General features: G+C 31.9%; 2 pseudogenes; one reads left to right on the forward strand and one right to left on the reverse strand.

Annotated features, from left to right (window-relative positions):
• The first annotated feature begins 7,463 nt into the window (after nucleotides 1-7,463).
• LOC111733298 lies at nucleotides 7,464-7,582 on the forward strand (annotated as a pseudogene).
• A 4,130-nt stretch (nucleotides 7,583-11,712) lies between these two features.
• LOC111733207 lies at nucleotides 11,713-11,831 on the reverse strand (annotated as a pseudogene).
• Nucleotides 11,832-13,040: the final 1,209 nt, after the last annotated feature.

Here is a 13,040-nt window from a genome sequence, read left to right on the forward strand (position 1 = left end):
GGTTAAGGACAATTTAGTTGTAATAATCATCTGCCTCTAATTATTATAAAGAGGATCGCTAGTATCATAAGGAAGTTTTTAAAGGGAAGTATACATGGGTTGGTGGATGGATAGAAGGATAGACAGACTGATGTAAATGTGATTAAATGAGTATATTAAAATGTTATTTGTAGAATCTGGATAGTAGATATACTAGTGTTCACTGTAAAATTATTTTGATTCTGTTGCATCTTAAAAATTTTTATAATAAAAACTATCTCTAGTAGATATTAACAAATATTTAAGAGTGGGTTTTCTCACTGGTCCTATTTACCTCTCTGAATAATATTGAAAAGTAAAGAAAAATATTATTTAAGGAGATCTGGAGAGAGATTGGGTCTGTTAGTTATTGTACAAACTTATTTTATAAACTTACATAAGTTATTTTACTTTTGAATGGGTGAACACACCTGTCAGTTTGTTCAGGACATTTCCAATTTATTACTATAGATTCGGTGTGTTTATGAATAGTACCATCTTTATTCTCATTTAACCTTCTAATTTGAAATTTATAAAGCAAAAAGTTAGAATTACATGGATGCTAAGAATCCATCGAGTCTTAAAATTAATGTTTACAACTGTCATTCTCTATCATTTCAAATACTGAAGACAAATCTATTGTCTACTCCATCCAGTTTGAATTAAACTTTTGTATATAATTTTCTTTTAAGTAAATAAATTCAAATTGAATTAAGATATAATGCTTTGAAACACTAACATATTCAATTTTGTTCTGAGTTAGTATTTATTTATGAGTTAAAGCAGTGTAAATAAAATGGTATAGAACAATGACTGGTTACAAGACACATGCTTAAGTTGTGAAGAACAAATGAAAAGTAGATGGTTCTATGACGTTTTATTATAAAGAGAATTGCTAACTATGTGCAGTATATTGAATTGAGTTTCCAAAAAAAAAAAAAAAAAAAAAACCTATGTGGAAGTCCTGACCTTATTTAAAAACAGGACCACAGCAAATATAACTAGTTAAATTACGATGAGGTCATAACAGATTAGTGTGGGCCCTAATCAAAACATGACGTATTCTTATAAGAAGATAGGCATAAAGACACACAGGAGCTAACACCATGTGAAGACAGAAGTAGAAATTGGAGTGATGTGTCTACAACCGAAGAACACTAAAGGTTGCCAGCAACCATCAGAAACTAGGAGAGAGGCTTTGTATAGATACTCCTTCAAAACTCAGAGGACTTGGCCTTAGTGACATCTAGCCTCCAGACCTGTGGTTTTAAGTCACCATGTTTGTGTTAATTTGTTACAGCAGTCTTCAAAAAACACACACACATATATAAATATACATGTATATGATTACATGTGATATACAATAATGTGATTGCACATATACACATGTGTATATATAAATACACACATGATTATAAAACATTTAACTCATTTGAATCGAAAACCAAGTTCAAAAGAAAACTTATCTGTGCATAGCAAGTATGTTGTCAATTAAAAGGTGTGATGCTTCACATACACAAACCCTGACATCATTTTCAAATCTAACAGGAAACGGCTGACATTATTTTCTTTTAAATATATTTACATTAAGCCATCTAAAATGCATTGAATAGAAAAGATATAGGTAATTTAGACAAAAAAATTTCAAGGAGATGACTTTCAAAGCTCATGATTATATCTGAAACATGAAAACAGTTTAGCACAATATATAATAGTTTTGTCAGTTTCATTCTGAAGGGTGCTGAAGAAAGATGTAACCAGAAAAGAATAAAAACGCAAACTAACACCAATATGTTTTCAATCTTGATATTATTTATCTAAATTTTCCAATTACAATGTTAAAGAATCTGATATAAAGACCCAAGAAATATTTATTCAGTGATTGATACATAATGAAATAAATAAATGACGCAATGCCATATTCGTATTAAAATTATTAATCCTTATTATGGCCATAAAAAAAATCTCATCTTAATAAACTTTTGTGAATAATATTCTTTTACATAAGGATATTTCCTAGAATTAAAAAAAATAATAAAATAAAAGCCAACCTAATTTCGAACCTACTGAAATTCAGGTTTGTTTTCTGCTTTTATACATCCCAACCAAGTGGTCTAACTTTTTTGAAAAACTACTTGTCATTTCAAACTAACATGGAAAAAAACACATTTGCAAAAGTATTTTCCATTATATTGAAAATTAATGGCCTTTTGTTTTCAAAAAATATTTTAAAAATATGTATGGATTAGAGAATGCTGAATAACTGGTAAATTAGATTATTTCATTTGCAAGCAAGATCAAATTTCTTAATTTCTTAATATAATTCCATCATATCTTATAGACATTTATATATTAACACATTCAAACACATACTGTAGATAGCACTTCTCTATATAAATCTGTAGGTATATGTACGTGTTTGAACACATATGTATGTGTGTGATAAATGTGCGTGTGTGTGTAATGTCTATATAAATGTTCTTTTTTTCAATGGATACGGTTATTTCAATACATTGGCAATGACAACTACTAAAACAGCTTTAGACCATTTTTAATAAATGTTTTTAATTTTTAATAATTTATCCTCCAATTACATCTTTTCTAGGTATATTTCTCAAAAATAGAGACTAGAGAAACTAGTCGGAAAGATGCAAATCCATAGATATCATGTTAAAACCAATCATAGGCATACTGTGAGCTGGTGTTAAGTTATACACCAGGCCAGCTTCAGAAATGATGATCAAACTGTGTAAGGATAACTGAAACCAGTAACAGAGTAAACACTGTGTTAGGATAATAGGGTGCTGACAGGGAGGATGCCTTCCAGCTGAATCATTTTTCCATTTCTGGAAGATTTTGAAATGGAGAATTAAGCATTATCCACCTCGGGGTTACTCAGTCAGAATGTATTTCTGCAGATGAGCTTGCTGATATAACATAGAAACACACGGTGATGAGTCTTATAGAGTCTCAGTGCTCGCAGGCATGAGTCCTGCACATTGAACAGACTGGGTCAATGCTGCACCCTCAGTTTTCTCCAGACAACGACAAATAGAAACACCAGGTAGCGGTAGAACAATACTTGATGGGAAAATAAGCCAAGCATTATACTGTGGTGTCTTATGACACAATTGAGAAATGAATCCCTTAGGGGGACTACAGAGAAATTCATAAATATGTAAAACAGTTAAGTTTTCGGAAAGTATATTACTTGTAGGATTAGATTTAGAAATGAGCAAGCTATAACTTTCTTATATATAAGAGCTTTGTGACTAAAAATAAGACTTTTGATAAATAGCACACACATAATGGCAAATGCCATATCGTAAGATATGTAATCTATGAAATGGCATTTAAGCAATATACTTTTAACACTGGTTATTAACAGTTCATCCAAGTCCGACAAGTTAAAAATTTGTTTTCTTCAATTAAACTATCATGCAAGGAAATTCCTACTGATTCGTGTGTGGTTTTTTATTTGGAGGATGTTTTATGTTGAATTTTTAATCCAAGGCTAATTTCCCACAGCTTTCAGTACACGGAGAATGTCCTTGCTCTAGTCTATAATACAAGCGTTCCCAGACAAGGCAGACGATTCCAGCTTTAATTCAAGCAAAACATGTAACAGATGATTATTTATTCCACTGCCTCAAATCATATTAAATATTCCAAAGTGAAATGTAAACAGTTTTAAATAATGTTTTAAGAATTATGCGCACCCCCAAATCCATGCACAGGTAAGATTCACCCATATCCATGAACATCATTTGCTTCCACTATTTTTACTATATAATTCTGAAAATGAACTCTCTTCAGCTACAAAACAGCAAAACAAATATATGTGTAAATATTTTATCTATTCAACTATGCTGTATTCATCAAGTTGGGCCTAGCACTTGCAGTAGGTATCACAGTGTTTTGAGGGTAGTAGGTATTCTGAAAGTGTTGGCTGAAGTATTCAAGTTAACTACACAGAAGTGCTTTAAATAAAATTTTAAAAAATAATTGATGGTTTATATAAATGAACACAATGCGGTGTGACCGTGCTGTATTGTACAGAAGTACTGATATACAGCAGATATTAATTAAATATAAATGCCAAAAGATTCTTTACAGATTTCTTTATACTAACACAAATGAAGCAGCACACATGGTTTCTTTTTAAAAAGATAAGTTCCATGAATGCACTTTATAAATTAGAAGATATATAAATGATTCTGAAATATTTTGGCAACTTACTAATATTATTTTTTCTCAATAACAAAAGATTTGAAATTATGAATTTTCTCATATTAAAACGTCTAGAAACGATAAATTATAAAATTCTGAGATGTAAAATAAAATTTAACAGGGTATACATGTCATAAACAAAGCTTAAAGTCAATTAATTATTAAAATATTAAAATTATAAATATCAATTAAAATAATATAAATAGACAAACAATAAAGAGGACAAGAATGTGCTTAATCAAATAATCTGAATATGAAGAAACTGGTGAATATCATCCATGTCTAAAACTAAAATACTATAATAAAATAGTATAATAAAATAACTTTAGATATTCAAAATTTTTACTTAAACTTCTTGAGAAATAATACAGCAATATATATGACAGAATGCATTTACATTTCAATCAGTGTTCTCCCTTGTATTGGTCTCCTATCCTTCCCAATACACGGCTGAACTGTCCTTTTCTACTTACTTGCAACTAGGAGAGGCCATGTGACTAGTTCTGGCCAATAGTATGTAAGAGTTACAGTTATGGTAGAGTGACAGTATAGCTCCTGTGGCTAAGCAATTAACTGATAGTTTAGGATTCTCGAGCAAGTTCCTCACTGTGGAAATGAAAGAGCCAGGTCTCCCAGCTGCTTTATCTACATGATGATCGGTCTCCTATAGACCGTATCTTCAGGTGACAATGTGGAGTAAAGCTAGCTACCAAACCATGCTAGAGTCATAGAATAAGGGGCTACTAAAATTTTGTTATATTTAACCACTAAGTTTTGGGGTTGCTGATTAGTTACCACATAATAATCTAGCCTCACCTGATTAATCCATAGGTATTAGGTAACTGTGATAGGTCTAATCCATCTTCAGGTAAAGATATATTTTTCACATATTGAACAATTTCTAAAAATAATAACAAGAGTCCAGCATTATTTGATGGTGCACTCTTATCCTGTTTAAGAGTACTGTGAAATATTACTATTTAATCTACAGCCATGCCACCCTGAACTTGCCCGATCTTGTCTGATGTCAGAAGCTAAGCAGGGTCGGGCCTGGTTAGTACTACTAAGATGGGAGACCACCTAGGAATACCAAGTGCTATAGGCATTAAAAAAAAAAGAAAGAAATATTACTATTTAAAGTAATAAAGAGTCACTAACTAGATCATATAATAAAGTATTCAAAACAACTAAAAGATTTAGAAGAGAAATATACACATATACAATTTTTTGAAGTTATTACACAATGTAAGCCTCATCCTATCTGCTCACCTAAAAACTAAAATAATTAAGAAAAAATGAGAAGATAAATAATGATTTAATAAATCCAGCTTTGATAAGTATGTATATCTATGCAAGTTACATAGGTGTACATACTTATAAAATATGTTATATATAATATACTTATACGTATATGCTTATTATATATTATATGTAATGTATTTATCCTGGTTATCACCAATCATAATTTTATAGCAAAAATTTAGAACAAAAAGCTAAAAACTTATAGTACCTAGAAGAATTTGTACAAGGAGAAATTATTTAGAACAAGAAACAGACATGAAGGTCATTTCTTCATGCTCACTGACTGAAGGCCTGCTTTTGAAGAGCTTTGCTGCAAATCAAGAAAAAATGTTATAAAGAAATCACAGGAGTGTAATGAATTATATTTAGAATGTAAGGAAAAACGATGTATTCCAGCTCATGAAAGAATTCATTTGAAAGGAAACCTTAATATAGAAAGTTAAAATGCCTATAATACTAATCTAGTCTATCGATGTCCTTGAAGAGATAAAGGTAGGAAATGGGGAAGGGGAAGTTATATATTTACATTAAGTCCCTGTCGTACATGATAAAATCTCTTAAAATATTTGGCGTTAGTAACTTGATAAAAAGTATTTTGCAAGTATATGTTACACAGAGGCCCTACCCATGACCCCATCCAGACTCCTGAGGATCTAATATAAGAATATTGTTCTTGTGCATTAAATTTAATGTCCTAGCAATTGTTTTTTGTGTTACCATTTCAAATATCAACTGTGAAATTAATGTTTAAGAAAATATAGAAATGTCTTATGTTGTAGTATTCTAAAATAGTTAAAAATTAAAATAATTTTGAAAGACTAACGATGCTAATAAAATAATATAGATGGACTGGTAATTGAAGTCAAGTTTATTTAGGAGCTATAATATCATGGCCCTAAAATCTCTGGATCCCAGAACTATTACTAGAACAAATAACAAATTCATACCCAAAGCAGCAGTATGTATGTTCCCTTATGAGAGCATGTGTGTGTATCTGTATGTGCATGTTTATAAGTGTGTGTGTGTGTGTGTGTGTGTGTGTGTGTGTGTGTGTGTGTGTGTTTTGGGGGGTACCATATATAAACATTTTATGATATATTATTTTATCTTATCCAATTGCCAGTTTTAATCCATTTGTTTGAGGTATGAAAGACTTCAATAAAGTACTGGAATTCATTGAAGGAAAAGGTCACAGATAAACTATTTTCCAAGCCATAACTAACAACAACAACAACAAGTTACAAATTACCTCTGATAAGGACTATATTTTTAAAGCACTTTTTAAATAAAGGACTCACCCTACTACAAACATACGTGTACATGTTTGTGAAAAGAATAAAGCTAAGAAAATGAGAAAAATTTAAAAGAATATGGCAAAGAAAAGGTAAAAAAAACGTCCTTCCACTTTCCAAAATGGTAGTATTTCATTTTCATGGAAAGCCAAATGAACACTATGGCAAGTCAGAAAGGAACACCTACCAGGACGAATATTTTAAACTGTGTTCTACCTCACCGATGACCTAGTGGGGTTTAACAAAAACCTTGGTCTTTTATCTACTTTGACACTGATCTAATGATGGACACATGAAGGAATAGAACTTATCTCTAAAACGTACATTGTGAAATGATAAAAATTAGTGTATCAAAAAACCTATAATGGGGAAATTAAAACCTAAGGGTACTACAAGTCATCTTGCGTTACATCCTACTCATTAGCAATCTCAAGTTTAAATCAAGGTTATCTCAGCGTCAGACCAGCAGAAATAGCATGATATTTAGAACCCTAAGGATTGGATCTGTGTTTGAATTGTGAACCCTGAGTCTGTAACTTTAAAATGTACATATAATTTATTTGGTTTTTTGAGCTTCGTTCATAACCTTTGTAAAACAGTTACATTAAAATATATGACGTAGTCTATGCCCATGCCACCCTGAACAAGCTCGATCCCGTCTGACCTCAGAAGCTAAGCAGGGTCAGGCCTGGCTAGTACTTGGATGGGAGACCAGCTAGGAAGACCTGGTACTGTAGGCATAAAAAAAAAATAAATAAATACAATTTAAAAAATTCAAATATATACATATGATGCAAAGTTAAAGATATAAGGATCTGAGATGTATACACATATCTTCTAGCACAGACTCTTTCCCCTGATAACTACTTAAAAGTGAAAGTCACATTGTTATGATTATCACTGAAAAGTTATATTATTCTCTGGTTTATTGTTATTCTTCAAATAATAAATAAGCATCTTAATATTCCATGAAAGTCCTTTGGGATGGGGAATATATAATTTTATAAACTGATTCAAGGGCTGGAATTGAGAAACTAAATTACCCTGTAACAATTCATTCATCTCTGCAAATGGGATCTGAGGCCTGGGATGTGACCAACCAATGATGGACAGAATTTCACAAAGCATGAGAAAAAAGAAGTCACAATTCAACTTCAATTATGCTGACTTCCCTAACAATTTGAAATGGATGTCGTATGGCAATAAATGAAGATGGCAGAAGAGCAATCTTCTTTTCCTTGGATAGTAATGAGAAAGGCTGGGATAAAACATGAGAAAAAGTGTAGATGTTTAAATGAATGATGTTTTTAAAGCTTTAAGTGTGTCTTTCTTATCATTTTTGTGTTTTTACATGATTCAACAGGTCATTCAGCTTATTTTGAGTGTTTATACCAAGGTTTAATATTTTAGTAGGGTGAAATAATTGCTTGTGCTATTAAAATGCATGCTAACAAAATATTTCCCTTTATAAGCATTTAGAGGCATTTCTGAAATCACAGCTACTTCATATACTTTAAGGTACTAGGCCTATCAAATAAATTTGAACACTATGTGTTGATTTCTACTATGAGATCCGATTTATAACACTGTTTTATAATCTATGTCTCATATGAATGGTTCCCATTGTTTGGATCTTTATAAAAGAGGAAGGAAAATCAAATCTCCTGAATAAAACAACAATAAAAAAGGAACTGTGGTCTAACTTTTGCATTTACAGACTGGTGTTTTTATTTTCTATTTTTTTTAATCCTCTATAATTATAAAATAGCAAGTAACAGTAGTATTCTGGTAACCTTCATTGAAATTCTAAGACCCAAGGCTTTTAATGCAGATATTCAACAAGCAGTACATAAAACCATGACATTAAGGGGCAAACTAAAATGAAACAACATAACGGGAACAAAATCCAGAACATTCACAGGTAACATTCTGTCAGTCATTTCCACTTATTTCTGAGTATGGTAAGCAAATTAATTAAATAAATAAAAGCCCATGACCTTCTCCTCTTTAACTCTCTTAATTTTCATTTTATCATCCCAAGAGCCATGCTTGACTAAAAAATCTTAAAAAATTGGTTGAGGTTAGAAGTCATCTGCTATGATCTCATTTTGGTTATTATTGATTATCTCTCCTGTTGGTAGTCATCATATGAATTGATTAGAAAAAGTAATTCAAATTTGTCCTCACATTGTTAACTCCAGGTAGGTGGAGAAAAAACCTGGCCTTAGTCCTCTAATTCTGTTTGAAGTTCAAGAGGATAAGAGAGGATTAGATTAGCTTTTCCACTTTCCCAGAAGGCTTTTCTTTCCCCAATTTGTTTTAGCCACTTGAGAACATCAGTATATTACTCACATTCTCAGAGATACACATATTTTTAAGTATATCCAACGGGAATGGAGAGAACTACCAAAAAGGAAAAAAAATAATTTCCCTTGGGCAATCAGTCAAAATTGATCAAGGTTCACTCCTGCATTCCCGCTTCCTAGGCAAATTCACAATTCTTCTTTAATCCTACTTCCATATAATAATAATTTAGGTGCTCCTGAATTTCTGGGCTGCTGTATATTAAAGATGAAAAACACATTTAAGCTTTAAAAAACTGTCGCTGCCTTCAGAGAACTCCTCACAGGTCTTTTCAACCCTGACCAGAGTCTCCTACTGTCTGGCTAAATCACCTGATGCTGACTGCGACTTGTGCCCAGCCCAAGATATTTTAAGTCACATTTTTAATTTTTTCCATAGTGCAAGTCTGTATATAAGAATACAGTTTCCAAATAGTATTTAAAATGTAGTCCTTTGGGTTTTGACATATTTTGAATAAGTTAACTTTCTCTCAAAAAGCATACTGCAGGATGTGTTATACTAGTGATAGCAAAGGAAAAAAAAAAACAAAAAGACTAAAGAAACAAACTTTAACATCTCAGACACCTCCGTGGTAGTATATTTATCCTTATGCACACAATAACTGCCTCCATTTGTGGAAAGAGTTTCACATGCGGAGCCAGAGCAAGATATTAAGTTTGAATTGTAGAGAAAAGCACTAAGCTTCTGTAACAAGATTTTTGGAAAGCTTTTTTGAGCTTTATTGAGCACGGTCAATTATTCTTGTTGAATAAAACTGGATAATCAGAACACATTTAGGTCATAAACTTGGCATTGTATTGACATACTGGCACTGTCATCATGTGATTTCTCTGCAAATCCTGTAGGCCATGGGCTCTAGTCCGATGACTTATAATAGAAAGAATGTAGAAATAGCTTATGGACCTTGACGTATGCCAATGAAAGCCAATGGCTTTATGTGAATGATTACTCAGGTGGCTACAACTTGAAGTATGTGGATGGGTCATTTTGAAATCTTTTGTGATTGTATAGTGGCTTACCAGTACCACTGTGTTGAAATAGTAGCAAAAGCAAGAAGAGAAAATAAGGTAAAAAAGAAAATTAGTTTTGAGTCCAACTATTTCTATCAGCAACCTGACTCTGAAATAATATAATCCAGACTCTCCTGCTTTGCAGTTCAAAAATTCTAGCAGCAGCAAACCTTGTATACTCCCCAAAGGCTTTTATTTTCTAATTTTCTGGATCTGTTTTTGTTTTAACAAGATTAGATTGCAAAATCATTTTATTAAGATGTAATTATTTTATTATTTCATACAATGGCCCTACTAGTTCTTGTCACAGAAGATATTTAAGAGTTGTGGCTGCAAGGAGTCTTCACAAGAGGTACTACTGTGTGTGTGTGTGTGTGTGTGTGTGTGTGTGGTGTGTGTGTGTGTTAGTATTCTTTCATAGTGCCCTAAAAGTTGCTGAATTTATCTGAGTATTAATTATGAATTAATGGTCTCCTTACTTAATATGAACTATAGGCTTACCCTTCCAATCTATGCACTTCACATTTGAATGTATAAAGTTCTCTTTTCTATTAGAGCCCTCAAATTATAAAAATGCCTGAACAGATTTCTGAGCCTAAAAAGAATGTACACAGAAAACTAAGAATACCTGTATCTACATTTTTTAACTAACAGGACTGAGAAAAAAGGCCATTTAAGTCAACATGAATAGAGTTGTTCTAGGAAATTATTGCCAAGGAAGATAAGGTGCAAAATGAGAACTTTGCTGCTTTTTTTGAGGGAGAGTTCCTCCAAACCATATTAATACAAATCAAACTGTATTAAATCAAACTGTATCTTTCACAAGAGCAAATAGCTTATCATGTTTAACTGTAAACAGCTTACAGTTTACTTATAATAAGTAAGCTCACTTATATATCCACCACTCCTAAACTATTATGTTATAAACTTTGCCTGATCCTAATCAACTTTCAGCTTTAAATAACACACTTTAAACTACTTGAGCTCAGATACAACCTCACTATAGATATGTTCTAGTGAACTTCCTCTTGTAAAACGCTAGTGAGAATTTGTCCAGAAGGTTTTCTACTTCCTGTCACAGCTTCCTTGATCAATAGGTTATTTGGCTAATCTTCTCAGGACTTTTAACAGGCCGAAGAAGAAATTGCTAATTTTTTTCCCTTCATTTTGTAAGCTGTGATGTGCAACAAGTGTTAGGAATCACCTGAACACTCAAATATAGAACTAAGGAAGTTGCCTTTTAACATTTCAAAAATATTGTGTGTGCATGTGTCAGCATTCTCTGAAAAAGTTTCCCTGAGGTACACTTATATATCTGAACACTTACTTAGAGTGATAACTTGCTTTTAGGCTATTTAAGTAGTGAGTGAATCCAGATTTGTAAAAACTCTAAATGTTCTCTTCTGTAAAATAGAGTAATACTGAAAATTTTATAAGTAAAAGAGACAATTTCTTAACATTGTATCTCCCTTTTTTTTTTTTTTTTTTTTTTTTAACGCCTACAGCACCTGCTACTCCTAGGTGGTCTCCCATTCAAGTACTGACCAGGTCTGACCCTGCTTATCTTCTGAGATCAGACAAGATAGGGCACATTCAGAGTAGCATGGCCATAGACTTATTGCTGCTTTAATGTCACAAGTCTCCACAGCTTTTCCTGTATATTCCCTCTGCTATGGGTTTTTGTAATTAATACAGTTTCACTCAAAGTGTTCTCATCAGTCTATATGTGTATTGCCTTACTGGCATTGAAAGTTTTTCAGTGTCCGAGACCTTTTGAATATTAGTCACTGCATTCACTCACTAACTTGCCTTCTTAGGGCTACTATTTCCTCAATCTAGTGTATTTTGTTGTAATCCCAAGTTTTTCACATGCTAATATTTTACAAACTATTTGTTCAATTAATGAATGAACTAATCTCTGGAGAAACAAGATAAACAAGGCAAGTTATCACATAGCCAAAGCCCCAGATTTTGGATATTATTTGCGGGATATAGCAGACAATAAAGCAAAAAGTCATTCTTAATTCTTCTCATGAAATAAAATTTTAAGAAATGCATATCAAAGTTTGATAATAATAAAAAACCAGGTAAATACTCAATATTTTCATGATTAATTTCATGTAATACTCAGAAAGTTATACATTATTATTGTCCTTATTTGATAGGGGGAAAAACCAAAACTTCTGAAGGTTTAAAATTTTGCCAGTTATGTAAATACTGGCAAAACTTGGATTTGAACCTAGGTTTGCAATGAACCCAAGCTCATGCAGTCTAGCAGCACCAAAGTGCACCAGCTCACAGGCAATGCAAAATGACTTTAAAAGGTTATTGCTAAGTATTTAAAAACTTTGCCTTAATAAAATTTCTGCTTAATGCATTTATATTCATTTTACAAGTAAGCACTTAAAAGAAAATTAAGTCAATTACCTCTTCTCATTTCTGAAATAGTAAAAATCTTAATACTAATGGCGTAAAATTTGGCCATTTTCTTAAAGACTTATAAAGTGCAAATTTCTCTTATGTATTTAAGCCACGGTAATCTTGAAATATGTATTTTATATGTTTATTTATTATGCAACAAAAATTATAAACGGTGCTATTTAAACATAGTATATACACAAGTCATAATGATACTTCTTTATTGATTTGTTTATTGAACTAATGCCATCATTACCTATTCTTCCAGGCACACTTCACGGTGCAAGAGTTAGAGCAGCACAAAAGAAATGCATTCCCTACTCTCATAAAATGTATCCCTAGCAAGAGAATACAAAAATAAAAAAGTAAACGAGTTAATATATTAGGTAAGGAGAATGGATTATAC

The sequence above is a fragment of the Pteropus vampyrus genome, unplaced genomic scaffold (genome assembly GCF_000151845.1).
Source record: "Pteropus vampyrus isolate Shadow unplaced genomic scaffold, Pvam_2.0 Scaffold13, whole genome shotgun sequence".
Lineage (NCBI taxonomy): Eukaryota > Metazoa > Chordata > Mammalia > Chiroptera > Pteropodidae > Pteropus > Pteropus vampyrus.